The sequence below is a fragment of the Hemiscyllium ocellatum genome (genome assembly GCF_020745735.1).
Source record: "Hemiscyllium ocellatum isolate sHemOce1 chromosome 15 unlocalized genomic scaffold, sHemOce1.pat.X.cur. SUPER_15_unloc_3, whole genome shotgun sequence".
NCBI lineage: Eukaryota > Metazoa > Chordata > Chondrichthyes > Orectolobiformes > Hemiscylliidae > Hemiscyllium > Hemiscyllium ocellatum.
In genome coordinates this window covers 306296-331441 of record NW_026867467.1, presented here as the reverse complement: position 1 = coordinate 331441, position 25146 = coordinate 306296, and the positions used below count along the sequence as shown (strand labels likewise).

Sequence of the window (25146 nt, the reverse complement as noted above, 5' to 3'; positions counted from 1 at the left end):
CCCAGCTACCTTCACCAAAAGCCCCACCCTCACTCTATTTATCTCTCAACCCCCTTATTCCCCCACATTCCTGATGAAGGGCTTATACCTGAAACATTGATTCTCCTGTTCCTCGGATGCTGCCGTGCTTTTCCAGCACCTCCCATTTTGACTCTCACTAATGTTACAGTGCTAAGTCTCACAGTGCCCAGTGTTACAGTGGATAGTATTAAGGTATCCAGTCTCCACAGTGCCCAATACTATAGTGCCCAGCCTCACACTGCCTAGTGCTACAGTGGCAATGTTGCAGCATGCAGTTTCACAGTGCCTGGCCTCCACAACAGCCAGTGCTATAGCATACAGTCTCACAGTGCCCAGTCTCTCAGTGTTTCCGATGTCTCATCCACTGCCCCTACCACCATCACCGAGGTTTACTCGGTGTCCATGTTTTACCAAGTGTCCTGTTTCGGAGATATTCCTCCATGCACTGTACTGCCGTGTTGTCCATGTTGGGGTCAAACTTATTTGCAAAGTCCCATCTCTGATGGACCACCCACTATAGATCTCCTGCCCCATACACACAAACCAAGTGGCGATACCTTCCCGTGCAGGGAGGGTACAGGGCACCCCTCGCAATGTCACCAGCCTCAAAGGACCACTTTACTGCCCGGCCAAGTGTCCTGGTGGCCCCTTGGGTGTACGGGATGGAGCCGGCTACATTGGGCATTCTGTGCAGGGTAGCCCACACATGCTCGTCCGGGCTGTAGGTGTCCTCCGACCATTTGAGGAAGGCCTGGATCTCGGCACTGTCAAACACATGGCCAACAAACTCCCTGGTGGCCATGAAGTAGGCGCTGCCCATGAAGATGGTGGTGCGGATGTTCGGCTGGTCTTTCAGTTGCACCGTCAAGACGACTTGGTCGAGGGTATCGTGGTGGTATTGCCAACGTTTCTAAAAGGCAAGCGCAAGAGAGAGTGAGAGAGATGAGAAAGTAGAAATGATAGCTTTTCAACTTCGCCTATGGCTTTTCCCCTCCTCAGCTCCTCTGCACTCTCCTCGCCCTCAGCTCCAGCAAGATCCATGCACACTCCTTCTCTCAGCTACTCACCTTACAGTGGAGAGCAAGGCCATTCAGCCCCTCAGGCCTTTCTCACTCCTATTGCCTCGTGCCAGTCACCTGCCTATTTCCCCATATCCCTGCCTCCCAAACCATCTCCCAATGCTCATTTGCTGAGCAAATATAAAACTCATCCTCAAACTCTCCCAGTGGACCTGGCTTCAAAAATGCACTTCAAGCTGTGCTCTCTGGTCATAAAGAGAGCACCAGAAAAATAGATCCTTCAGCCCATTGTGTCTGCGCTGGCAAAACAGGCTCCTTGCTACTCCAGTCTCATTTTCCAGCACTCGGAACATCGCCTTTCATGTCTCACCAGTGCAATGGAGACACTTTCCTGTGGTCATCAACTCCTGGAGTGGGACTTGAACACAGAGCTTTTGCCTTAGAGAGAAGGACAGGGATATAGTTCTTTGAAAGTGCATTACAGATAGACAGGGTGGTGAAGTATGTGTTTGATACCTTTACCTTCATTGGTCAGTGCATTGAGTATAGGAGTTGGGATGTAATGTTGCAGCTGTAACCGAGATGGATAGAGCTCTGAAAGATAGTGGATTCAAGGGTTATGGGGATAAGGCAGGAACAGGATACTGATTGCGGATGATCAGCCATGATTATAATGAATGGTGGTGCTGGCTCGAAGGGCCGAATGGCCTACTCCAGCACCTATTGTCTATAAGTAGGAGTATCTTTGACTATCTCTGATATGCCTTTGCCATTACCAAGTGTGATCTATTGTCTGTAGAGGACATTGGTGAGGCCACTTTTAAAATACTGCATACAATTCTGGTCGCCCTTCGAAAGAAAGGATGTTGTTAAACTTGAGAGGGTGAAGAAAAGATTTACCAGGATGTTGCCGAGATTGGAGGGGTTGAGTTACAGTAAGAGATCGAATAGGCTGGGGCTATTTTTCCTGGAGTGTCAGATGCTGAGGGGTATCCTTACAGAAGTTCATAAAATCAGGAGGGGCATGGATAGATGTTGAAATGATCAGCCGGATGATAGTACACCTCACACAGCTTCCTTTATCACATACATGCAAGAAGACTCAACCAGCCGGGTCAAAGCCCACCCTTACCTGGAGAGTCTGAAACAGGCAGTTGCAATCACACTTTTACACACAAATCAGCGTTCCCTTTTCATGAATTACATTTTGATTTCAAGCCTTAGCAACACAACTGATCAATCAGATCCTGATCTAGGTACATGGTATTTAGCATTAGATCATTGACCTTAAACTTCTACAACACCTGTTGAGTGTTGTTTTGGTCTTCCTGCCTTCTCACTTAACTGGAGCCAGTTTCAGTAAGTTAGCTAGCTTACATACGTACTTGGCTGCATTTTTCTGTTGCTGCTCAGAATTGTTTAGCTGACCTCCTTTTCTGTTCTTGCCCCATTTTGATTCCTTCCATGTCGGTCTTTTCCCAAGGGTGGGGAAGTCCAAAACTAGAAGCATAGGTTTAAGGTGAGAGGGGAAAAACCTGAAGGGTTACTTTTTCACGCAGTGGGTGATGTGTGCCTGGAATGAGCTACCAAGAGGTGGTGGAGGCGGCTGGTACAATGACAATATTTAAAAGGCATCTAGATGTGGATGAACAGGAATAGGTTAGAGAGATATGTGCCAAAGGCTGGCAAATGGGACTAGGTCAGATTGGAATGACTGGTCAGCGCAGACAGGTTGAACTGAAGGGTCTGTTCCATACTGTATGATGCTATGACTCCGTGATCTCTGGTTATTTAGTTTTAGAACACCAAAGTAATAAGTTGCCCTTCAGCCCATCGTGTCAGCATTGGTCAAAAAGACAAGCTCCGAGCTATTCTCATCCCATTTCGCAGCACTTGTCCAATACCATTGAGTGTCTCATAATAGCAATGAAGACACCTTCCTGGGCCATCAGCTCCTGGAGTAGGACTTGAATCCAAAGCTCCTCCCTCAGAGTGAAGGACACCACACATTAGATTCTCTACAGTATGGAAACAGGCCATTTTGCCCAACAAGTCCACACCAATCCTCTGAAGAGCCACCCATCCACACGCATTACCCTACCCGATATTTACCCCTGACTAATACACCCGAATACTTTGGGCAATTTAGCATGACAAATCTACCTGGCCTGCACATCTTTGTGGATTGTGGCAGGAAATCAGAGCACCCGGAGGAAACCCATGCAGACATGGGGAGAATGTGCAAACTCAACACAGACAGTCGCCCAAGGCTGGAATCGAACCCAGGTGTTTGGCACCGTGAGGTAACAGTGCTAACCACTGAGCCACCATGCCACCCCTTCCGCAAGACACAAGACACTTTATTCACATTGTGTCAAAAGATATCTTTTATCCTCGGTCCTTGTGGCATCATGCATGGGAGATATGGATCCTTGGTTACCAAGGGGAGGATAGATTATTGATGGTATGCAGGAATGTGGATGGTGGAACAGGATCAAAAAAGCCAATGCCTACTCTTGTTCCTTGTATGTATGGGAGCAGATCTCTTTTTTTTAACCAACTTACATCGGAACTGGCCATCATCTCATACAAATGTAGTTTAGGCTTCATTTACGTTTCAATTCCTCAGTCATCCTCACCATGCCTCTAACCCAAAATCTTACATCTGCATTCCATTGCACTTGTACAATCGGTGAACAGTGAAGTATATTTCCTCGTCTTCATTACCGAGTGCTCACCCTGTACCCATTAAATAATCCTTACCTCAATCTCCTTTCTTCCAATGGGAGCGTCGTTGACCTTTCCGACTGAGCCATCCAACTTAAACCCTGGCACCATTCTGCGAAATCTCCTCTTCTCCCTGTCCTGAGGGCCCTCACATCGTTTTATAGTCACCAGAAATGACCACAACAATCCAACTGGGGCTAAATCAATTCGGCATGCAGCATAACACAACCCTTTATTGGCATCAATGCCTCTATTTATGAAGCCTTCTGCTTTTCTACCCTCCTACTGCCTCCTCCACCTTCTAATGTTGATGAATGTTTATCGCCAGATCCCTCTAACCCTGCACACTCTTTATGATTGTGCCATTACATTTCTATTACCTCTTCACATCCTTCTCCCAAAACATATCACCTTACACTCTTCTGTATTCACCTCTGACTGGATGCTGTCTGTTCATCGTGGTGCCTCTGGACAATTTACATCATCCTCACCATTTGCCAATCCTCCATGTTTGACATTGCCCCGAATATGGGCATTGTGCCACATACTCCAAGATTGATATCACTGACATATTGAATAAAAGCAGTCGTCTATTTAGGGCTGAGATGCGGAAACATTTCTTAATTTACAGGATAGTGAAGTTATGGAATTCTGTACCACAGAAAGCTGTGGAGTTTGAGTCATTGAATATATTCAAGAATGCGATTAACAAATGTATAGGTTTCAAAAGCATCAAAGGCATGGGGAGAAAGTGGAGGTATGGCATTGAGATAGAGGATTAGACATGATCATAGAGTATGGTGGGCGTCATGTAGGGCCAAATCATCTTCTCCTGCTCCGGGTCTTGATGTTTATATGTCTCAGCTGTGTGGATCATTCCCACCTACCAACCGACCAACCTCTCGTCCAAAACAAAATCCATGAATCAGGGCTTGTGTTGTCAATTTTGTTGTCCAGCCGTTTTTATCTAGTGTCTAGTGAAACACTTCATTGAATCCAGTTCAGACAACATTCTCTGCATTCAAATTCTCAGCTGCTTCATCAATGCATGATGCGAGGTTGGAGACTTACTTTTGAAAACCTATACTGGCTTCACTTCATTAATTTGATCTAAGGCAGGTTGGTGCGAATTGCAGCCATAACTACCAGCATCAATGTCAAGTGCATGATATAAAGTAAACTAGGATCCATGCAGTGTGAGCCTCGGAGACCCAGGTTCAAGTCGCTTCTGCTCCAGAGTTGTGCGATAACATCTTTGAACAGGTTCATCAGTAAATGTTGGACCATTAACAAGTCGGGACAGGAGTCGCCATTTGGTCCTTCAAGCCAGCTCCACTAGGATCGTGGCTGATTCAACATTCCTCACATCCATGTTCTTGCCCTATCCCCATAACCCTTAATTCCCCACTGACCAAGAATATGAGCATCTTAGCCTTAAATATATACAAGGACAGCTCTCTGTGGCAAGGAATTCCAAAGATGCACAACCTTCTGAGAGAGGAAATTCCACCTCATCTCAGTCTTAAACTGGTGCCCCTTTATTCTGAGACAATACCCCCACCCTGGTCCTGGACTCTCCCATGAGGAGAAACGTCCTTTCAGCATTTATCCTGTCAAGCCCCTTAATCCTGTCCATTTCAATGAGGTCACCTCTCATTCTTCTAAACTCCAGTGAGTAGAATCCTGTTTAGCCTTTTGTTTTTAAAACAATCCCTCCATAATGGGGGCCAGCCCTCTAAACATTCTCTTAACTTCTTCCAATGAAACATGTTTTCTTAAATAAGGTGACCAGAAGTGCTCACAGTACTCTGGATGTGCTCTCACAAGCACCTTGCACAGTTGCAGTAAGACTTCCTGACTTTTACACTCCAACCCCCTCCAAATAAGGGCAAACATTCCACTTCAGTTCTGAAGAAAGGTCACCAGACTCAAAACATTGACTCTGTTTTCTCTCCACGAATGCTACCCGACCTGCTTAGTCTCTCCAGAAATTTCTGTTTTCATCCAATATTCTATTAGTCTTCCCAACTACCTGCTACCCCCGTGTGCAAGCTTTCCATGTTTCATTCAGTAGTTCCCCCAAATCCCTTTGTGTTACAGCTTTCTGAAGCTTTCTCCATTTAAATAATATTCTATTCTTTTGATTTCCCTTCCAAATGAACAACTTCACGTTTTCATAACTTCATCAACTCAGCCTTTACAACTTTGTACAGAAGAGATTTAAACAGTGCAACAGCCCTCTGAGGGGAAAATAATTCTGCAAGGCATTGGTGAGGTCACTTTTGGAGTACTGGGTAAATTTGTGATCGCCCTGCTATTGGAAGGGTGTTGTGAAACTGCAAAGGATGCAGAATAGATTTACAAAGATGTTGCCAGGACTGCAGGGTTTTAGTTATAAGGAGAGGCTAGATAGGCTAGGACTTTTGTCACTGGAGTATTGGAGGGTGAAGGTTGACCATATTGAGGTTTATAAAATTGTGTGGGAAATCAATAAAAGCGAATAGCCCCAGGATGGGGGAGTCCAAACCCAGAGGGCATAGGTTTAAGGTGAGACCTGAGGGTAGTGCAAATACGGAGCAAATTGACAAAAAGAATTGTTGTAGTGGGTACAATTACAAGATTTAACAGACAACATAAATAGGACAAGTTTAGAGGGATATGGACCAAACACAGGATAATGGGACTAGTTCCAATTAGGATACCTGGTTGGCAGCATGAGTTGGACAAAAGGGTATGTTTCAGTGCTGTAGGACTCTGACAATATCTTGTTCTACAGAACATCTTGTCAAACCTACAAGAGAAAGCAATGTCCAATCAACCACCTTTTCATGTCCCCTCAGAGAAATTTATACATTTCAAAAAGATCTCTCAGATTTCCAAACTTAAATATGTAAAAGCCAACTTGTTCAACCTTCCTTCATAAGATGAACCCTTCATCCCAAGAAAAAGGCAGGTGAAACTTGCTGTCAATGTAATTATTTTATGTTTTAAATGAGATAAAAATATACAGACTGATTCTGATGTGGTCTGATCAAGGCCTTGTATGGCACTCTCTCCACCCCTCAGGCCTGGAAATGGACTCTACATTTTGAAGAAAAATGTCTGTACTAATGGACTCTGAACTAGAAAGGACTCTGTTTGTTGGTAATTAACTGTCATATGGTTTGTTGGGCTTATCACCAGCACTGTCTTGAATGTCCCTGGGTCTGGTAGGTCTTACTGTGAGCTGGGAGGCTCATGGGTCATCCTGAAAGCTGTCACCCCGAGAGCTGGAGGGCAGGTAGGCCATCCTGTGAACCTGAAGGTTGGTAGGCTGTCCCAAAAGCCGGAGAGTGGGTAGGCCACCCTGATGACAGTCTCCCCAAGAGCTAGGTGTTGGATAGACCGTCTTGTGTGTCTTGTGTGTCCCTGGGTCTGGCAGTTCTTACTTTGAGCTGGGACGTTCATGAAAGCTGTCACCCTGAGAACCAGAGGGTGGGTAGGCCACCCTGATGGCAGTTGCCTCTAGAGCCAGTAGGTGGGTAGGTCATTCTGAGCATTATCATCATGAGAAGGGGTAATCTGGATGGGCTGTCCTAGAGGTGGTCAGAAGATGTCTCAGAGCAGACAAGAGCCAGAAGGCGCATAGGGGCAGCCTGAGATCCAGAAGGCTTGTGGGCTACCCTGCACGCTGTCGTCCCTGGGAAGGGGACGGGCTGTCCTCGAGGTGCGGGAAGGTGTGTCGGGGTAGTCCACTGGCCGGACGGTGCATTGGGGTGATTAGAGCCCAATGGTAATTAGGGGCAGACTGAGAGCCAGATACCGTCCTCAGCACTGTCGCCCTGGGCGGGTAACGGGGTGTGTTGTCCTAGAGGTGGTCAAAAGGTGTGTCAGGGTGGACCAAGAGCCGGAAGGTGCGTAGGGGCGGGCTGTCTTAGAGCGGCCAGAAGGTGGGAAGGATTGGGGTGGGGGGGGGGGAGAGGCTTGCTGTTTTTTGGGGGTCTGTATTGTATGCGCTGTTTCTTACACAAGTGGACTGTCTTATATGTATGAATGTCATTGTTACTGTTTGTAATGATTGAAACTGGGATTTGAGGTTTGTTCTCATTTCCCTGAAACTGGTTGAATGTCAGGATTTGGGGCTTGGCTTTGTCATTCCCCTCCCTTGTAAAATTGCTGTTTCTCTGTGTTCAGCTGTAAATGTAATTGTTTGTATAAACTGTGAATTGTTTAATAAAATATAAATAAACAGGACTGTCTGTTTCCTTTCTTCCTGGTGATGGAATATATAAATTGTGAGGAACAATTAGAAATGTTGTCTGCGAAAATCACAAAGCTGAATCATGAAAGAGGAAGGGGAGTGTAGGTTAAGCTAGATAGGCTTGTACACACAGTTATAAGCATCTGTTTCCCGCTTCTGCAAAAACAAAAACCACAATCAAGGTCATAAGGCTCAGTGTGGACGAAGAATGAGAGGAAATGTTGCTTTAGCAGGCAAGGAAGCAGATGGCAGTGAAGGAGGATATACGCTAACAATAGACCACAGAGGGATGTGGAAATGGCCAAGCAAAACCTGTACTGTTACGCACAAGGCCTGATAAGGCAAGAGATAAACAAGAGGAATGGATGCTGGGTTTAGAGTAGTGTATCAAGGTTGTGTACTGGGTGTGCCTACCTTGTGGACACCATTCTTGCAAGAGTATATCAGACGATACTGCTGCTTCAGATCTTGTCTTGGACTGAAATTATTGAAGACATCCAAATGCCTCTTAAATGTTGTAATTGTACCAGCCTCCACCACATCCTCTGGCAGGTCATTCCATACGCGTACCACACTCTCCATGAAAATGTTGCCCCTCAGGTCTCTTTTATATCTTTTCCCTCTCACCCAAAACCTATGCCCTCTAATTCTGGACTGCCCGACTCCAGGGAAAAGACTTTGTCTATTTATCCTATCCATGCCCCTCATAATTTTGTAAACCTCTATAAGGTCACCCCTCAGCCTCCGACGCTCCAGGGAAAACAGCCTCAGCCTGTTCAGCCTCTCCCGAAAGCTCAAATCCTCCAGCCCTGGCAACATCCTTGTAAATCATTTTGGAATCCTTTCAGGTTTCACAACATCTTTCCAATAGGAAGGAGACCAGAATTTTGGTGTCATCTGCAAACTTACTAACTGTTCCTCTTATGTTCGCATCCAAATCATTTATATAAATGACAAAAAGTAGAGGGCCCAGCACCGATCCTTGTGGCACTCCACTGGTCACAGGCCTCCAGTCTGAAAAACAACCCTCCACTACCACTCTCTGTCTTCTACCTTTTGAGCCATTTCTGTATCCAAATGGCTAGTTCTCCCTGTATTCCATGAGATCTAACCTTGCTAATCAGTCTTCCAAGGGGAAGCTTGTTGAATACCTTACTGAAGTCCATATAGATCACATCTACCGCTCTGCCCTCATCAATCCTCTATGTTACTTCTTCAAAAAACTCAGTCAAGTTTGTGAGACTATTTCACTATCAACCTAAGAACAATCCTTTACATGCTCTGAACCAAACTTACATTCTTTTGTTCACTCTCAACTCTTAAGGGGTAGCTATGAGCACCCGCATGGGCCCCAACGATGCCTGCCTCTTCATCCATTGGCACCATTCCCCACCTATTCCTCCACTACATTGATGACTGGATTGGCACTACCTTGTATTTGCATGAGGTGGTTGAAAAGTTCATTAATTCTATCAACACCTTCCGACCTGACCTCAAATTCACCCGGACAATCTCGGACACCTCCTTCCTCTTCCTGGACCTCTCCATCTCCATCTCTGGCAACCGACTAATCGCGGACATCCACTACAAACCCACCAACTCCCACAGCTACCTGGAATGCACCTCCTCCCACCCTGCTCCTGTAAAATCACTATCCCTTATTCCCAATTTCTCTGCCTCTGCTGCATCTGTTCCCAGGAGGACCAATTCCACCACAGAACATCCCAGATGGCGTCCTACCTCAAAAACTACAATTTCCTCTCCCACGTGGTTGACAATGCCCTCCAGTGCATCTGCTCCATTTCCTGTACCTTCACCCTTCAACCACACTCCTCCCAACGCAACAGAGACAGAACCCCTCGGTCCTCACCTTCTACCCCACCAACATCCGGATACATTGCATTATCCTCCAACACTTCTGCCACTAACAAACACCATTAGGGACATACTTCCCTCTGCACTCCATCTGCTTTCGATGAGACCATTCCCCTTACAATTCCCTTGTCAGATCCACACCCCCCACCAACCCACCCTCTCCTCCTGGCACCTTCCCTGGCCTCTGAAAACCTGCACCCACACCTCCCCCCTCACCTCCATCCAAGGCTTCAAAGGATCCTTCCACCTCTGACAGAAATATACTTGTACCTCCACCAATGTCATCTACTGCATCCATTGCACCCGATGTGGTCTCCTCTACATCAGGGAGACAGAACTCTTACTTGCGCATTGTTTCAGAGAGCATCTCTGGAACACCCACACCAACCAACCCCGCCGGCCCGTGGCTGAACACTTTAACTCCCCCTCCCACCAAGGGCATGCAGGTCCTGGGCCTCCTCCATCACCAAACCCTTACCAGCTGACGCCTGGATATTCCACCTTGGAGCCCTGCAACCAGTGGATCAATGTCAATTTCACGAGTTTCCTCATTTCCCCACCCCAACTTATCGCAGTCCCAAGCCTCCAACTCAACACCACCCTCCTGACCGGTCCATCTTCCTTCCCACCTGTCCACTCGACCTTCCGCACCCCCGCCTGCCCCGCCCCCCCCCCAAATCCCTTCATCGATCCATCATTTTCCCAGCTACCTTCCACACCCATCCCACTTATCTCTCGGCACCCTGGTCCACAAGCCTCATTCCTGATCAAGGGCTTATGTCCGAAACATTGATTTTTCTGCTCTTCAAATGCTGCCTGACCCACTGTGCTTTTCCAGTGCCACACTCTTGATGTGTTCTCCAGCATCGGTAGTCCTCACTTTCTCCTAACTCTTAACCTACCTACATTCCTGTATACTCTCGTAATCAGTCTATATCCCTCCTTTTCCCAGGCCCAGCCCTTTCTTTCCACCCCATCTCTTTCACCTGACCGTCTTCCTTTCCACCCATCTGCTCCACCCCACCCACTGTCCAATCACAGTCACCTCCTCCCTGCATCCACCAATCGCCATCCCACCCCCTTTCCCCAGCCCCACACCCCCATTTATTCTGCAGCCCCTTCCCCTCCCCGGGTTCGGATGAAAGTTTCCGACCTGAAACGTCAATTGCCCTTCTGCTCTGTTTGCAGCTCAACTCTCCAACTCCTCTATATTCCTTTGTACATTCTGAACCTCCCTCCATGCAACTGAACAGTTTTAACAACCCTGTCTCTCTTTGTACAGACAGGAGTGAAGGACTGGAGGGGAGAAAGAGATGATGGAGGGAGGGAGGGTGGAAAGCACTTGGATGAAGAGAGGCCCAGCAGACAGGAAGGCCTGTTTTTGAACCTTGGCGCAGGATTCGACTCAATCACGTTGGAGCCGTTCAGAGCTCTGAGGCTGTGGACTATCTCCCGGTTGGTCTTCAGAGGGAAGTCTTGGCCACACACATTGATGAAGTACTTGCAGGGAACAGGGCTCTCCAGCAGCTCCTTCATGCAGTTGAGATCCGCCTGAACTCTGCTCCAGCCAGCATAGGTGACCCACTCCAGCTTCGCTGCGACAAAGATATTGTGGAAACACGAAGCGATGGCCCGAACTGCCGCATGAAATGGACTCGGGGATTTGCGGTCCACGTGGATACAGTAGACATTCTGTGGGGCATAAATGCTCCGGAGAAGCCTCTCGAACATCTCAATGCTCTGGTGGATGACCATGGAGTAAGCCAAGGGGAAGTGTTCCTCCTGAGGGCTCAGGGGGCCAGTGATATACCTGCGGGCCCTCACAAATGATCTGCAATTTCGGGTCATGTTCAGATAATGTCCCTCAGTGACGGCTTGGTGCTTGAGGGAGACATAATAGAGTTGAGGAGGGCCCTTTCCAACTCCTGCCTGTCCCCCTGGATGATCTGCCAGCAGGTGGAGTTCTCCTCGACCAGCAGGAGGTGTTCCTGCATTGGACTGGCGCCTGGTTTCACCAGCCTGAGGGTCAGCCGGCCCTCTCCTCTCTGGACCAGCAGCCATTGGCACAACAAGACCACACTGAACACTCACAACGCTGATCTGAGGAACGACCAGTGGGCACAACACTGGCTCAACTTGGGCATGGCACTTTCCAGAGGGCAGTGTCCCCAGCCTATAAGCGATAGGCAAATGCAGAATGGATGCTCTCTGTGCTGGGCAGCACTGCCTCCACCAGGCCTTGGGGAAGGAGTGATTCAAATTGCTGGAGAGGTCGCACTAGCCAGTCCCCTCTCCTTGTTAGACCCTTGTCTTCCCTTGTTTCCCCAACATTCAACGAATGACTCTGACTTTCACTCCCTCTCCCCCCGAACTGCTCTCCCTCTGGAATTCCTCTCCCACTTTAACACCTCTCCCTCTCTCCATTACCCCTTTGTAACCCCGCTCCCTCTATAACCCCTCTCCTTTTGTAATCCCTCTCCTCCACTAACTCACCTCTCTCCCTCAGTCACACCTCTCCTCCCTCTCCCTCTCCTCCCTCTCTCACTAACACGTGTCCCTCTCTCTCTGTCTCTCTCAGTAACTCCTCCCACCCTCCTCTGGATGAAACCCAGCCAATGTTCCGTTGTTTCTCTCTCGGAGTCCGGGCTCCTCTTGCTCCTGTCTGCCTGCCTGGATCCAGTCATTTCCTTGCCCGCTCTGTGCTTCTCTCCGGCCGTTCCTGGACCGGTGTTGCCCGGGCTGCTCTTTCAGGAAGGAACCTGCCATCGAGCCCACAACAATGTGGGAGGGGTAACCCTTGGATGAAGAGAGGACCAGGAGATGGGAAGGTGGTTACCTGTTTGTACTGTGACTCTTGACTGCCGTCTGGGCTATTAGGGATGGCCAATAACCACTGGCCTGGCCAACGGTGCCCCCATCATGAATTTATGTGAAAAAAAGTGACAATAGGAAATCAAATTAAATCAAACTTCACCACCCGTCCTCTCTCTCTGATGCAAAATTGGAATTATGGTGATTTGACCGTTCATTATAAAGCTGGGAGTCTGAGCACAGCAAGTTGATATGAATCCAAAAAAAAATTCCCCCGGCCGAGAGTGGCTCAGGTTAGCATTGCTGGAGCACAGTGTCAGGGACCAGAGTTTGATTCCAGCCTTGGGTGGCTGTGTGTAGTTTTGCATGTTGTCTGTTTGGGTACCTTTCGGGTGCTCTGATTTCAAAGATGTTCAAGTTAGGTGGATTGGCCATGCTGAATTGCCCATAATGTCCAGGGATGTGCAGGCTGGGTGGGTTACCATAGCCACACACACACCAAACACTTCTGTAGGTTTAGGCAATGCTCAATCTAATGCAACATCCTGGTGGATCTCCTTTGCCCCCCCTCCAGTACAATCACATCCTTCCTATAATGCGGTGACCAGAACCGCACACAGTACTCCAGCTGAGGTTTCACCAAAATCCTGTAAAGCTCCAACATGACACCTCCTTGCTCATGTAGTCAGTGGCTTTGATCCTTCTTAATTCCCTTACCTGCCTATCCTGCTGCCTTCACGGATGGCTGGACACACAAATCAGGATCCGTCTAATCTTCTGTGCTTGCCAGGGTCCTCCTATTTAACATGTACTCCCTTGCCATGTTTGTCCTCTGGAAATGCATGTCACAGAAATTTGGGCATTCAGTAGCACAGAATGGAGAAAAAAAACGACTGGCATCAAGAGCTGGCATCTTTTAAACATTGTAACTGTGCCCACATACATTACTTCGTCTGGAAGGTCATTCCATCACAAATCACACTGGGGAAAAAAGAGTTGCGCCTCAATCTTTAAATCTTTTTCCTCTGACCTTACAAACATGGCCCTGAGTCTGAACTCCCCCACACTAGGGGAAAAAACCCTTGTCATTCACCTTATCAATCACTGTCAGGATTTTATAAACCTCAATAAGGTCACCCCTCAATTTCCTATGCTGCAGTGAAAAACACGTACAGTTCTGATATGGATCCTTTAGAGAGGGGACAGAAAAGGTTTACCAGGATATTGCCTGGAATGGGGGATTTTACCTGTGAACAAAGATTGGATAGACTGGGTTTGTTTTCACGAGAATGCAGGAGGTTGAGGGGTGACCTTATAGAAGTTTATAAGATTGTGAATGGCATGGATAGGGTGGAAAGTATGAAGCCTTTTCTCAGGGTGGAAGAGTCAGTTACTCGGGGACACAGGTTCAAGGTGCAGGGGTCAGGGGGGTGTTTAAAAGAGATATGTGAAGCATGTTTATCATGGAAAGGGTGGTGAGTTCATGGAACACGCTGCCAGAACAGACAATGGAATTGTAGTTTTCAAGAATCATCCAGCAGCAGGCATGAATATGAAGGGAACAGGGGAATACGGATCCTGTAAGTGAAGACAGTTTTCATATGGAAGGCAAAATGTGTCAGTGCAGGCTTGGAGTGTTGAAGGGCCTGTTCCTGTGCTGTAATGTTCTTTGTAAAATATCACCAGCATCGCCAGTCTATTTTTATATCTCAAACCCTGCACTCCTGGCAATATCCTGGTAAATCTTTTCTGAACCATCCCCTGTTTAATAATATCCTTCCTACAGCAGCGTGAGCAGAACAAGACACAGTCTTCCAGAACTGGCCTTACCAACTTCCTGTCCAACCTCAGCACGCCATCCCAACTCCAATATTCAGAGAGCTGAACAATGAAGGTCATCACACTCCAGCAGGTATTGTTCCACCCTGACTCCCCTTGTAACTGTCCATATCTCGCTGCGACACTGATGGAAAACATCTTGGCTCTTTGACTGATTCGACCAAGTCTCATTTCCTACTGTTCCTGTGTATCCCTCAGAACAGGAATGTAATGTGCATTCCCATGGCAACATCACAATGACAGACTTGTTTGTGGATTCACATGAAGTGGGCATCACTGACTGAGACAGCCTTGTTACCCATCCCCCTAATCTCTCCGGCATTAATGATAAGGAACTCTCCTCTTTAAACCCACTGTCCTTGTGTTTTAAGAACCCTGACCACAAATGCAAAGTCACATGGGAGAGAGTTCCAGGATTCTGTCCCAGAAAAACTGAAGGAAGGATGATTAATTTCAAAATTGGGATTAAGGGTGAAGTGGAGAGTAACTGCAGAAGGAGTAGTGTTACGTCATATTGCTGGCCTTGTCTTCAAGATGATATTGATGTTGGGTTTACAAGGTGCTGTTGAGGGACTCTTCCTGAATTACTCTAGTAAATCCACAACAGGTATAACATTGTTTCCAGGAAAAAATGGACAGGATTCATCAGAGAAGGGAAATGCAAATTGCTCAAAGTCTTATGAGATGATAACATGGAGGGCCCAAGCAGCTGAAGGCCGGTGGAGTGATGGAATCAGGGGATGGTCAAGAGGCTGGGATCGCATGAGGGATGACATCATGGAGTGAGAATGAGCATTGATGTTACAGCTAAGAGAGGGTTATTGGGACTGGAGGAGGTTTCAGAGATAGGGTGGGGTGTAGGGTGTGGAGGAGGTTCTGGAAATAGGGAAGGTGTCAGGGCTGGATGAAGTTACAGAGATAGGGAGGAGTGTACTGGGTGGAGGGGGTTATAGAGATGTACAACACAGAAACAGTCCCATCAATCCAACTCATCCATGCCGATCAGTTCTCCTCACCTAATCTTGACTCAATTGCCGCACTTGGCCCAAATCCCTCTGCACCTTTCCTCGTCATATACCAATCCGGATGCCCTTTAAATGCTGTAATTGTACCAGCCTCCACCACTTCCTCTGGCAGCTCATTCCATACATGCACCACTCCTCAGCCCATTGGCCCATCTCATCAAGATCCTGTTGTACTCTGAGATAACTTTCTTTGCCATCCATTACACCTCTAGTTTTGGTGTCATCTGTAAACTTACTAACTGTACCCCTATGTTCACATCCAAATCATTATATAAATGATGAAAAGCAGTGCACCCAGCACCGATCCTTGTGGCACACCACTGTCACAGGCCTCGAGTCTGAAAAGCAACTCTCCGCCACCGCCCTCTGTCTTTGACTTTCAAAGTCAGTTCTGTATCCAAGTGGCTAGTTCTGCTTGTGCTCCATGTGATCTAACCTTGCTATCCAGTCTACCGTGGGGATCCTTGTAGAACACCTTACTGAAGTCCACATAGATTGCGTCTACCGCTCTGCCCTCACCAATCCTCTTTGTTACTTCTCTGAACAAAGTCAGCCAAGTTAGGAAGACATGATTTCCCACACACAAAGCCATGTTGACTCTTTCTAATCCTTTGCCTTTCCAAATACATGTAAATCCTGTCCGTCAGGATTCCCTCTAGCAACTTGCCCCCCACCAATGTCAGGCTTACCAGTCTACAGCTTCTCTCAGCTTTAAAGCATCACCTTTTCATTTTGAGGCTATGTCCTTAGGTCCTCTGGTTCTCATCTCTCCTGCTTGTGGACACACCTGTCCTTATCCAGTCTACCACGGGGTCTCAGCATTCTGTAAGTTTCAATCAGATCTCCCTCACTCTTCTGAACTCCATTGCGTCCAGACACAGAGTCCTCAACCGCTCCTCATGTGACAAGCCTTTCATTCCTGGGATCATTATTATAAAATGCCTCAGGAATGCTCTTAACTTATTATTGTGAGAGATGACATTACACTGAATTACATATTTTGACTGCAGGCTATAAAACCACCGAACTTTAGCAGTAAGCTATGTTAGTGTCCCTTTTTCACTGACTGTTGCTATCTCCTCAACAGTTTGAAGGGTCTATGATGTGTAGATACTAGACAATACAAACTGAGCATACACATCTCTCTGTAATGAGAACAACCCACGGTCTACTCAGACTATGTGGACCTTACCTTTACCTTCACCAAGCATACATTAATATGATTAAGAATACATTTACTCAACAACAGGAATGTTGGATGATTACAAAAATAATTTGGTCCACATATATTTTGCCCGAACCATGGTTGCTACCATATAACCAAAAACAATTATACATGAGGAAGTCAATACCAGTTTATTCATCCTAGACATGTGTTGCAATTCAGTTCTTTCAGTTTTCTTGTCTTTGACAGTGCATTACCCTCTAATGTAGGTATGTCTGCTCTCATGTGTGTTCACCCTGTTCAATGTCCTTGCCTTTATCTTCACTCTCAGAAGATTACTGCTGATCCCCTATTTCCTCTGCCGACAGTCCACACCCTGTTTGTCAACTGCACTTGAGAAAGGCATCGTGCACCATTTCTGATCTATACTGCAATGCCCCACTGGAGCTTCCAACTCATCTTGAAGTGGTTGAGTTATGATTGTTCAACTGTGGCCCTGGTGGAAGCATGGGCAGTGTTGTATCTTCATCTTGCCATTGCCTTAGGGTCGCATTAGAATCTTGATAACATTCATAGACCCTTATTTCAAGGAGATTGGAGTGTAAGAGTAGGGAAGACTTACTGGTGAGACCACATAGAGTCATACAACACTGAAACAGACCCTCCGGTCCAACAAAGCGTAGCTGAAAATTATCCCAAACTAAACTAGTTCTGCCTGCCGGCTCCTGGCCCATAGCCGTACCACCCTTTCCCACTCATGTATATCCAAATGTCTTTTAAACCTTATAATTGTACCCACACCCTCCCGTTTCTCAGGAAGTTCATTCCACATGCGAACCACTCTATGCATAAAGAAAGTTCCTCATCTTTTTAAAATCTCTTTCCTCTCACTTTAAAAATGTGCCCCCTAGTCTTGAAGTGCCCACCCTTGGGAAAAGACAACTAGCATTAACTCTATCCATACCCATCATTCTTTTATAAGCTTTATCAGTCCCGACTAATGTGGGCAGTTTTGGTCCCTTTGTTTGTGGAAATTTCATTGGAGGCAGTTGAGAGAATGTCTACAAGGCAAATCCCTAGAGAGCAGGGATTGTCGAAATAGCAAATGCTAAATAGGTTGAGACTCTACTCACTGGAACTTAGAAGAATGATCTAACTGAAAAATATGAGATTCTTAAGGGATTTTACAGGGAAAATGCTGAGAGGAGGTTTCTTGTCATAGGGGAATCTAGGACCAGAAAGCATGGTCTCAGAATCAAGGGGTGCCAGTTTCAGACTGAAACGAGGATGAATTTCTTATCTTTGAGTCTTTGGAAGTCCTTGTCACAGTGCCCCCCCGTGGGGGCAGAGTCCTTGTGTATATTTAAGGCTGGGATGGATAGATTCTTGATCAGCCAGGGAATCAAGGCTTCCAGGGAAAGCACAGGAAGGTGAAAGTGAGGAATGTTGGATCAATCACGATCCTATTGAATGGTGGAGCAGGATCAAGAGCTTAAGGACCTACTCCTGTTCCTGTTTCTTATGGCATTATTGTCATGTGGTCATCCTGAGCACTAACCTACTGTTCTGGAAGTCATGGTGTTGAATACTACCACAATTGATGGTGAAATATGAATTCAATAAAATCTGAATTTAAACACTAGCCTATGATGACCATATAACCATTGTTGATTCTCAGATTACAGGTTTATTAGTGAAACGCCAGATCCATGGCAATTACGTTGGCTCTTAACTGACATCTGAAATAGTCAAGTAAGACACTCAGTTCAAAGGTAATAATGGATGGAAAACAAATGGCAGCCTTACCAAAAAAGCCACATCCCAGGAAAGAATAACAAAGAAAAGAAAAACATGTTATGAACCAAATTTAGAGAATTTTTCACTGAATTCCATGCAGCTCTTCTTCTGTGGCCCAAGGTCTTTGGAAGGAGGCAGGAACTCGGGACTTGTCTTCTACATCAACATCATGGCAGCTCCAAGACAGTCTGAAATAATCCTCCAAACTCTGGCATCAATGGTTCCATATAAGTTAAACATTGTGGAAGTGATAAAACCTTCCACTCTCCAGCTCTGCGGGTTTGTGATAGGGCAGTCTGAAAGCAATATGGGTACAGGCTATGACACCCTACAGCTGGGGGAAGGAAGTGATGGCAGAGAATCCCACTGCCCAGGTTGCTTGGCTCTCCTTGTTATGGGTGAATGATGTAAAACAAGTGTAATCTGGAGAAAGAGGCATCAGTGACAGCTTGGATGCATTTGCAGGTCGCCTCAACTGGGAGATGCTACAAAAGACCCGATGTAAAATATGTGTGTGTGTAAAATGTATCGGACTTCGAACTAATGACAAATATGTTTTGTCCTAATTATTTGAAAGCACTTAATAATTATCTAGGTATGTCTTTCTGGAATCATGAATTAAAGGTGGAATATGCCTCCTGGAATATTAATGGTTATTTGTTATATTGTACTTGTTTGTAAGTAAAATCATTGACAGATTTTGTTCTGAGCAAGGATCACTGGACCCAAAACATTAACTTCTGATTTCTCTCCACAGATGCTGCCAGACCTGCTGAGTTTTTTTGTTTTTGCAATGACTGCAGTTTTTGAATAGGAAATGGGACTTTATTTTGTGTTTTGAAATATTTTATAATATATTGCAAATAGAAAGGAAAACAAAGAACTGCAGATGGAACTGGAGATCTGAAAGAACCAAATTCAAAACATGCCTGAGAAAATCAGAGGCTCTGGTAACATCTGTGACAGAGAAACAGAGTTAACACTGAGTCTAGTGTGACTGTTCCTCAGAACTCTGTTTCTCTTTCTACGAATGCTGTCAGACCTGCTGACTTTCTCCAGCATTTTCGATGTTTGTTTTGATTTCCAATATCCACAGCTTTTGCCTTTAGTCAGATCTGAAGATAAAGCCATTCATATCTGTGACTTAGGGGACACTGTTTGCAAGTAATCCATGGCTGATACATTAATCAATAAAGACATTTGAGAGTGCAGGTGGGAGAGAATTTAAAACAAGGAAAAAGAGTAAGTGCTGAGGGAATGCAGCAAGTTTGCAGCATCTGTGGAAAGAGAGACAGACAGACAGAGTTAACATTTTGAGTTCAATGTTCAGCTTTCATGGCAATTTAAGGTCTCCTCTGGATGACAGAACCTCCCACTAGCTCTGTTCTGGTGGCTCAGGACTGATTTTCATGTTCAAGTTTTGTACAAGGACCAGATCCTACTCAAATGGCTACAGTTTAAGCAGTTAAAGCCTGTGTAAATTTTGGGAATTAATATGAGGGTTTTGCAATTAAAGCCCAGCTACCAAGCCAAATCAAGCTACAATTGAAAATAATGCATTTCCATTGGTTTAGAACAAGGCAAACAAACAAAATAAATTGATTGCAAGAACATTTCATCATTGAGTTTAGTCTGCCCTTCCCTCTGAACATAATAAAACTGCAATGAACAATGCACCTGTTTCTAGAATTTGTTTTATTTCAACAATAAATACTTAGTACAGTGAGCAATAAAATCTTGCTGAGGACACAGGACAGTGAATATTTTCTCTGTGCTGACATTTGAAACACAGATGGAAGTGATATGGCATATTTTGGAGCTATCATGGTGATAGGATCACTAAAGATTAGATATATAAGTACGATAAATACGGAAATCCTGATGATATGACTTGCACGTTTCAAATTCCCACGAGCCTCTGTCAATCCTTCTCCCTGACCATCAAGAACACCCAAGGCTGAAAACCCAGCTCCCCTGCCTGTGATATCCTACCTTGGTTTATTTAGACATTTCAAAGCAATCCTCTGCCTTTTTTTTTATTAGATTAGATTGATTAGATTATATTACTTACAGTGTGGAAACAGGCCCTTCGGCCCAACAAGTCCACACCGACCTGCCGAAGCGTAACCCACCCATACCCCTACATTTACCCCTTACCTAACACTACTTACTTCTTTGATGTACCTGTATGTTACTCTTTTGTGATTCCTCTCCAAGAAAAGGCAGATCCCCCTCCTCCAGAATTCTGTCATCTCTCTCCTTTTAAATAATGCTCTGCTCTCTGTTATTCCTGTCAATCAAACAACCTCATGCCACAGCCACATTACACTCCAGGTTCCTTTTCTTCCCATTTACTCAACCGAACCCAATAGTTTAATGTGATTATAATAGTTGAGGTCACAGCATTGATCCCTGTGACACTCCATTAGTTACCAGTTTGAAACTGAAGCCGTTATTCTGATTTTGTGTTTCCTGGCATTCAGCCTTTCATCTTCTACCCTGCTTATATATCATCACTGGCAAAATTTATAAAATCATGAGGGGCCAGAGACAAGATGAATAGCCAAGGCCTTTTCCCCAGGACAGGGGAGTCCAAAACCAGATGGCACAGGTTTAAGGTGAGAGGGGAAAGATTTAAAAGGGACCTGAGCGGGAACATTTTCATGCAGAGGGGGTGTGTGTATGGAATGGGCTGCCAGAGAAAGTGGTCCAGGCAGGTACAATTACAACATTTCAGAGACATTTGGACAGGGATAAATAAATATTGTACTGTTTCCAGAACACTGAAAGCAAATGTAACCTTGAACAACTCTATTACAATCCTTGTCCAGAATTGCAAGTGAGACAATCAATTTTACTGAATTTGCCTGTGCCCAGGATGTTGTTATGGGATGTTACTCTATTGGAGCAGTTGCTGTTTGAGTTAAATAACCCATTATCCTGCTAAGTTTTCCAATAGTTATTCCAACTCTTCTTTTTTTATCTGTAATTTGATTTTGATTTTATTGTCACATGTACTCAGTACAAAGGTACAGGAATACAGTGAGAAGTGTATAAAGTCACCACACAATGCACCATCTTAGGGACAAATACCGAGGCACAGAATCTTAAAACAAGGTATGAAGAAAGAACAATATTAAAAATTCAACACTTCTTATTTTTAAAGTAAATATAGTATAACATAAAACACATGATGTCAGGTTAAAAGTTACATGTTGCGGACATTCTTACTTTTAACTGGAAAATAAAGGAATAAAGATGCAGGTTCAAACATTCCAGTCTTTCTTAAGTGCTTAATCTCAGTTGGACCGCACTTCAAAGAATCACCTCGAGATCAGAGGGCCGTGCTAAGGCGACAGCTGGCCCAGAGACTGCACATGCTGGGCCGAGAGATCATCATACTGGGCTGAGAGATCACCACACCAGGCCGAGAGTTCATCAGGCTGGGCTGAGAGATCACCATACCAGGCTGGGAGATCACCATGCCAGGCTGAGAGATCACCATGCCAGGCTGAGAGATCTCCAAACTGGGCTGAGACATCATCACGCTGGGCTGAGAGATTACCATGGCGGACTGCGAGATCCCCACACCCGGCCGAGAGATCACCACAGCCAGCTGAGAGATCACCACAGCCAGCCGAGAGATCACCAAATCAGGCAGAGAGATCAACACACCTGGCCAAGAGACTGCACATGCTCAGCCATTGAGAGAGCGGCATCTTGGGTCACTGAGATTTGCTCAGCTGGGCCGAGTGTCTGTCAGGCTGGGTTTGTACACAGTCTGAGGCCAGGAGTCCCATGGCCAGGAGAAGAAAGAAGAGGAGAAAGATCAAAAATGGAAAAGCGAAGAAGGAAAAGAGAAAAATGAAAAGGAAAGGTATGTGTGTGTGGACTGGGCTGTCGGGGGAGGTGGGGAAGGCTGGTACAATTGCAACATTTCAGGGGCATCTGGATGGGTATTTGAGTGGGAGAGGTTTGAAGGGGTGTGGGCCAGGTGCTGGCAAATGGGACTTGATTGAGTTCATCTAATACAATTATTCTCTCATTTAGTCTGAAAATCCCCTTTTCAAATGAAGGAATACTCCCAGGGCTCCCATCTGCAGCATATGAGACAATGCTGAAGCAAACCAATATTCTGTTCCTCCTTCATTGAGCTTGAATAGTATGTACTACTTCAATATTCAAGTCATTCTCCTCTTTTGAACAATGCTGAACTAATCCCACTAATTATCCCTCTCATCTGCAAGGGCACATGGCAATGCTGCAGTTGGGAATTTGCCACACAGGGGTTGACATTCTTAAGAGACCATGAAGTGCGTTAGGCCTGTATTCTATAAACAAGAACTCATGCGAAATCTACGTAAAAATAAATTTTCAGGGAGTTTGTGCAAAAGTTTATCAACTGTAAAGTAGTGATGGTAGGAGCCATTTTGGGAAAGCAAATATTAGCAGGAATTATACTCTTAATGGTAAGGCCCTAGGGAGTGTTGATGAACAAAGAGACCTTGGAGTGCAGGTTCTTGCACGTTGAACGTAGAGTTGCAGGTAGGATGTGATAGTGAAGAAGGTGTTTGGTATGCGTTCCTTTATTGGTCACAGTATTGAACACAGGAGTTCGTTACAGCTGTACAGGACATTGGTTAGGCCACTTTTGGAATATTGTGTGCAATTCTGGTCTCCTTCCTTTTAAAAGTATAGGTTTAGGCTAATAGGGGAAAGATATAAAAGAGACCTAAGTGGCAACTTTTTCACACAGAGTGTGGTACATGTATGGAATGAGCTGCCACAGGGTGGGGTGGAGGCTGATACAATTGCAACATTGAAAAGGCATCTGAATGGGTATATGAATAGGAGGGGTTTGGAGGAAGATGGGTCGGGTGCTGGCAGATGGGGCGAGATTGGGTTGGAATGTCTGGATGAGTTGGACCGAAGGGTCTGTTTCTGTGCTGTACATTTCTCTGAGCCGATGACTCTAAATGGGTGGAGTGGACAAGCTCGATCTCAGGTGTCCTACTCCACCTCCATCTTAGAATTGTCGCTATTTTAAAATCACTATTATAACTGCAGTGTAAGAATAAAGTGCGCTTTGCTTCAAGTCTATCAATTTGTCCAATTGAATCGCCTCTGGAACACAATGACTTACACTTGCCTTTAGAAAATAAGAAATAAGTAGTTATTTCTTATCCCGTTTTACTTAAAGAACCTGTTTGGATGCATCCTAACCTTCTCAGCCAAGGCCATCCCATGCCCCCTTTTTGCTTTCCTGATTTCTTCTTCAGTAAAACCCTGCATCCCCTGAAAACATCCAGGGATTCCCTTGGTCCCAGCTGCCGGTACCTCAGCCATACCTCATTCGTTTTCTGGTCAAGGCCTCAATATCTCTTGTCATTCAGGGCTCCCTATTCCTGTCAACCTTGCCTTTCACCTTCATAGGAACATATGGACCTTGAACTCCAGTGATCTCACTTTTAAAGGCCTCCTACTTGCTGGAGGTCCCTTTGCTGCAAAAAAAATTTCCAATCTACCCCTGCAACTCCTGACTAATTCCATCAAAATTCACCTTTCTCCAATTTAGAACTTGAACCTGTGGACCAGTTCCTCTCCATAACTACTTACAAGTTAATAGGACTGGTCTCAAAGTGCTCCCTCACTATCACCTCCATCACCTGTCCTGCCATATTCCCCATGGGTTGACCAAGTTTTGTCCCTTCCTGAGTAGGATCCTCTATATACTGCTTGAGGAAACTTTCATGAATGCATCTAACAAATTCATTTGCTCGCTTGAACCTGTTTCACTCTTTCATAAGTTTATGGCTGATAAGTCTATGTTTTGAGTTCCCATCTACCCAGTGTAACCTTAGATTCTTGTTATGCAAGGGAAAAATCTACCTGTGACTTAAAAATATCCATTGTCCTCACCTCTCCCACTTTCTGGGACAGATAATTCCAAAGTTACACATCCGAAAAAATAATTCTCTTTATCTCTGTCCAAAAAGTGTGATCCCTCACTAATTTTATAAACATGGTCCCTAATTCTGAACTCACTCACAAGAAGAAACATCCATTCCACAGTCACTGTGTCAAGATCATTAAGAGCCTTTATATAGTTTGATCAGATCACTCTTAACCCGTCTAAACTCCAGCAGAAACAAACCCAGTCTGAGCACCTATCCCGATTGCACAAGCCACTCATTCAAAGGCTTCATCGAGTAAACCTCCTCTGAACTGACTTCAATGCATTTACATCCTCTTTCAAAATAAGGGATTGTCGAAATGAATTATGCGATCAGGTTTAAATAGACATTATTATACCATAGTAATAGAAGAACAGCAGGTTTCAATTAATGAACTTTGTACCCTAAGTCAACCTTATGCATCCTCGAGGTCAGTGTCAGCAGGAGTCTACAAACAGCAATTAGTGCCATCAAGTCATTCCAGATAGGCCTTGGGGCCAGAAGAGGTTTAGAGACAGGGAGGTGATGGTCACTGACAAGGGATGGGACAAAACATTGACAGACTAAATGATCTCTGACTGAGTGAAGTCTAAAGAATCTTGGGAAATTCAAAGAATTTGCATTAATTCATGGACAACCAAATTAGCAAACTCTTTTAAGTCTGTGGGATGGA

The 25146-nt window shown here is 45.4% G+C and overlaps 1 pseudogene; it reads right to left on the bottom strand.

The window, feature by feature from the left end:
- Positions 1–400: 400 nt before the first annotated feature.
- Positions 401–12648, bottom strand: LOC132806811 (beta-1,3-galactosyl-O-glycosyl-glycoprotein beta-1,6-N-acetylglucosaminyltransferase 3-like; annotated as a pseudogene).
- Between the last annotated feature and the right edge of the window lie 12498 nt (positions 12649–25146).